At 35.3% G+C, this 5,590-nt stretch overlaps 1 pseudogene; it reads left to right on the top strand.

The window, feature by feature from the left end:
• The first annotated feature begins 211 nt into the window (after positions 1-211).
• LOC112307299 (nuclear cap-binding protein subunit 2 pseudogene) lies at positions 212-473 on the top strand (annotated as a pseudogene).
• The last annotated feature ends 5,117 nt before the right edge of the window (positions 474-5,590 follow it).

The raw sequence follows: 5,590 nt of genomic DNA on the forward strand, positions 1-5,590 counted from the left end.
TGGACATGAACTATAGGGGGGGAATGTGGGAGGGAGGGGGGTGGGCAGGATGGAGTGGAGTGGGGGGGGGGAAATGGGACAACTGTAATAGCATAATCAATAAATATATTTAAAAAAATAAAAATAAAAAAAAAGAAATCTTTCCTTTTACACAACTGAAGAACAAATCTATTAACTTTTCAGCAAAAGTGGCAATATAAAGAAAATCATTATGGGCCAGGATAAAATAAAGAAAATAGCATGTGCTTTCTACTTTGTGGAATGCTATTCAAGAGAAGATGCCAAAAAAAAAAAAAAAAGTCATGTGGTACTTAAATGAACTGGATGAGCAGACCATTCACACAGACTGGAATGCAGGCTTTAAGAAGAGCTGGCAGTACAGCCATGGATGGTCTTTGGGCCAAGTACAAGATGAGTATTTACAGAACTATGATGGTGGGAGAGGAGGCTATAGAAAACTGGCCCCAAACTAGTGAGCAATAAGAACCCCATCATGAAAAACTCACTCATTTGGCCTGTTGAATTTTACATCCATTACCCAAGGTCTGCCAACCTGCCATTTTTACCAAGCTTTGATTAATATCTCTACTGAGCCAGGAGCCTTTTCATGGGTTTCCTCTGAAAATTATCAAAGGACAGAATCTAAAAAATGCTTTTAATTCTAGCCTTAGAATATTGGACATGTGTCAGGGTACCAGAATGATTCTTTTACCAAGTTAAACACTGTGTTCCTTGGCAACAGATTTTATCTAAATGCTCATCTATCAGTCATAAACACCACACTTCTTCCAGAAAAATTGGAAACATTTTAAATTTTGTTTGCCATATGTCTGTCTAAGTAGGCTGATGGTCTACATTGGGGCCTAGATGACTATTTCTAAAATTTGTAAGTGTTCTTAAGATAAAGTTCAATAAATGGAGTTTTGTGATCTTGTATAGCTTTGCTCTAAATTAGGAACAGATGTTTGACAACTGAATTTGTTCCTATGTTGAATTCTAATCTCTAAAGGCAAACTTAGAAGTCAAGAGAACTTTCTAAATAGTTTGTGTAAAAGTAACCCTTAGACAGTCCCAGAGGATACCACCTGCTTACATGCTTTATATATCAGGAAATAGTTACAGGACTTGAAGGGTATTTACTAACACATTTTTCAAAAGATGTGTTTTTCCTAAAGCTAAAAAAAAAGAAAAAGAAAGGGTTGGTTTGTATTACAGAGAACCTTAAATACTCTAAGGAAAGTTGGGGACATTGTCAGTAGGAAATGGGATGAAATATCAGAAGACAAGAGTTGAAACATTGCATCGACGTGTTGAAGGTTGCTGTGAGGGCCATTAGATTTATTCTCTTCATTTTCAGAGTGATCTTGGAAATGGAGTAGGTTTTAAAAAATTGCTTGAAGATCAAGAGACTGCCTAACAAAAATGATCAATAATGCTTCCCTCAGGAAATGTGTTTTGGCCAATTTTAAGGTTGAAGCCTGTCTTGTTTTTTGCACTAATGTACTGAATTTCAGAGCCTCTATAGCAATGGTCTCCACTGAGAGGGGAGTCTAGAATATTTATTTTGCATTTGTAAGGCAAGAGGTGATTTCTCTCTAATAGTATATTAAATAAACTATTGCTCATTAAAAACTGCTAATCTAGGATGACAGCTAAATTGGGGTGGGGGGGAAGAGGTTAGGGGATGGAAGGATTGAGCAAAAAGGAAAAAGGATTCATGGACATGGACAATAGTGTGGTGACTGCTGGGGGGAGAGGGGTATAAAGGGACTAAATGGTAATGGCAAAAATACAATAAACATTTTTAAGTAAATAAAACTGCTAATCTAGTATAATTTTCCCTTACATAAGTGACATTTTTTCATCTAGCAACAAAGTATCTCCAAACTTCCTATAATTTATGAAACTTGCAGCTGAAGTATCTCAAAATATGTGCACGTCTCATCCTACAATAAGTGTAGATTTTCTCATTAAATTGAAACTGGTTATTTGAATTTTTAAAAGAGCTATAGCTACATATTGCAAATATTTAATTTCAGGAGGACATACTATTCATTTTTAAATTTCTTTTCACACTATAGTTTGAACTTAACATATTTTATATTCTTTTGTAGCAGAACATAACTCAGATTTCTATAGGCCTTAAAACCACAGACAGTGGTTCTGTTTGGAATTGTGTCTTCTGTAACAGATTTCAATATAGTTGGACCAACTTTAAAAATAAATAAATAAAATAAATTTTATTTTATTTGTTATAAAATAAAATAATATTTTATTTTATTAATAAAATAAAAATGGACAGAGGACTTGAATAGATATTTCTCAAAGAAAACATACATGTCACCCCAATAAATTCAATAAAAATTTTTAAAAAGTAAAAAAGAAAATATACAGATGGCTAACAGACACATAAAAAGATGCCCAGCATCACTAATCATCAGGGAAATGCAAATCAAACCACAAAGAGATATCACCTCAAACCTGTCAAAATGGCTATGATCAATAGATCAACTAATAACAACTGTTGGTAGGTATGCAGATTGGTGCAGCCACTATGGAAAAAAGTATAGAGGTTTAAAAAATTGAAAATAGAACTACCATAGAACCCAGCAATTCTACTACTGGGTATTTATCTGAAGAAAACAAAAACACTAACTCAAAAAGATATATGAACCACAATGTTCATTGCAGCGTTATTCATAATCACCCAGATATGAAAGCAAAGCATCCATTGATGGATGAATGGATAAAAAAATGTGACAGCAATTAAATAAGAGACCATAAATAAGCAATTAAAGGACACTATCAATAAATCTATTATCTTCCAGGTCTTTCAATTCTTCCTCACATTACAGAGTATTTAGATGCTTACTATACATAGAAGGGAATAAAATTGTCTATTTGAATTTTCAAACTATATCACATGTGTATCCTAAAAAGGAAAATTCTAGTTGAGAACTTTTATACTTTGAATTAACTTTGAACTTAATGCAACTAATTAAAAAGATATTCTGAGATTACCTTTTGGGATTAACTCTAGCAGTACCCTATCTATAAATACCTCAATTTGTTTCACTTTCTCTGTAATATGTTATAGTAATATTAACATGGTTTAGATAGATGTATTTTTGTTGAACTCAGACTGCAAAAAAATAAAGAAATTTGAAGTGTTTACAGAAACCAAAAGCAATAAAATCTGGTCACAGAACAAAAATGAGATACACTACTTCTTAAAATACTAAGCTATAAATTAAGCATAGGGAAGAGTAAATTTGGGGGGGAAATATTTTTTATTGTTCAAGTACATTTGTCTACAACAAAATCAAAGTGTGTGTCTCTGTTTTTCTCTCTAAAAATCAATAAATAAAACAATTAAAATTTACTCTTCAAGGAACATGTATGGAGAGTAAATATTTTCATTGTTTTATTTATTGACTTTTAAAGAGAAAAACAGACAGAGTCACACACTTTGATTTTGTTGTTTCATTTATGCCTTCATTGGTTGACTCTTGTATGTGCTGACTAGGGATCGAACCTGCCACCTTGGCATATAGGGACAATGCTCTAACTAACTGAGCTACCTGGCTAGGGCTGAGTACATGTGTTTCTATAAGATTAAACCTGTAGCCATGAGTACCTGACCTAAACTTAAGATGTTAGCTAATTGTATATTCTTTTTTAAATTTTTTAATGTTGTTCAAGAACAGTTATCTCCATTTTCCCTATACCACTCTCTCCACCCCACCTATCCCCACCCCCCCCACTCAATTCTACCCTCCTTTGGCTTTGTCCATGTGTCCTTTAAAAACATGTTCCTTGATGACCCTTGCCCTTTTTCAACCCATAATCCCCCTCCCCCCTACCACCCTGATTAGTGTGGCTCAGCTGGTTGGGCATCATCTCATAAGGAGAAAAGTCACAGGTTCAATTCCAGGTCACACATGCTTGTGTTGTGGGTTTGGTCCCAGACAGGGCACACAGTAACTGATCGATGTTTCCATCTCATGTCGGTGTTTCTCTCCCCTTCTTTCTCCCTCCCTTCCCCTCTCTCTGAAAATAAATAAATAAAATCTTTTTTAAAAACAGTGGTTATCTTGCCCTGGCTAGTGTAGCTCAGTGGATTGAGTATGGGCCTGAGAACCAAAGGGTCGCTGGTACAATTCCCATTCAGGGCACATGCCTGGGTTGCAGGCCGGGTCCCCATGAGAGGCAACCACACATTGATGTTTCTCTCCTTCTCTTTCTCTCTCCCTTCCCTTCTCTCTAAGGATAAATGAATAAAATCTTTTTAAAAATAGTGATTATTTCTATATTCTTAAACAGTTGTTACAAAACTGTAAAATTCATAAATTCATGGCTCTTTGCATTTTTAACCACACAAAAACTATGAAGCAATACAAGTTTTTTTTATATTGCATTGTGTGCTCACCACCCAAAGTCAAATCTTCTTCCATCACCATATATTTGACCCCCTTCAAGTTTATGTATACCAAGAGTTTGGGGTTTATTTTTGATAAAAGTAATGCAGCAGGGAAAACATAGCAGGATGTGTTTCAGAATGTTAACAGTGGTGCCTCTGGGTAGTGAGATTATAAGCAATGATTTTTTTTTTTGCTGCTTCTTTATACTTTTTTGTAATTTCTAAATTTTCTATAATGAAAGAGTATTTACATTTATAATCACGAGCATCAAACACACAAAAAGTAAATTAAAGCCTCCCTACTAACCAAGTATCCACCGGTTTACTCCTTAACAGCACATCTATCTGAAGATAATTATCCAAATTCCCTGTATCAATGCTTCTTAAACTTGAAAGTTATACAAATCACACAGTGATCAGGTTAAAATGCAGATTCTGATTTACTAGGCCTAGGGTAAGGCCTGAGATTCTGTATGTATAACAAACTCCCAAAGGCTGCCAATACTGCTGGTCCTAGAACACACTTTGAGAACCACTTCTATAATCCAGAAGAAAACATTTGACCACTCTTTTCTGTAGAAATTATTAAGAGAAAGTGAATGATTAATTTTATTAGGGGATTGGGGGGCAATTTTTTGTATGAGACTTGTTATGAGTTGGACTGTGTCCCTCCAAAAGATATGTTGAAGTACTAACCCCTAGGTCACCCCTAAGGTCACACCATGAATGTGACTTTATTTGGAAATAGGATCTTTGCAGACAAAATCAAGTTAACATGAGGCCGTTAGGGTGGGCTTTAATGCAACATGACTGGTGTCTTTATAAGAAGAGGAAAAGGCCATGTGAAGACAGTAACATAGGGAGAATGCCATGTGATGACAGAGACAAAGATTGGAGTGACACAGCAGCAAGCCACAGAACACCAAGGATGCTGGCCATCACCAGAGGCTAGGAGGGAGACATGAAACAGAGTTTCCCTCATAGCCCTCAAAAGGAACCAACAATTCTGACACCTTTATCTCATACCGCTAGCCTCCATAACTGTGATACAATAAGTTTCTGTTGTTGTAAGCTACTCATTTCATGGTAGTTTGTTACAGCAGTCCTACCAAACTAAGATGAGGGTTAAAAAGAGCTTTGCAAGTAGACAGCCATTTACTAGCTATATGA

Source organism: Desmodus rotundus, chromosome X (assembly GCF_022682495.2).
Source record: "Desmodus rotundus isolate HL8 chromosome X, HLdesRot8A.1, whole genome shotgun sequence".
Classification (NCBI taxonomy): Eukaryota; Metazoa; Chordata; class Mammalia; order Chiroptera; family Phyllostomidae; genus Desmodus; species Desmodus rotundus.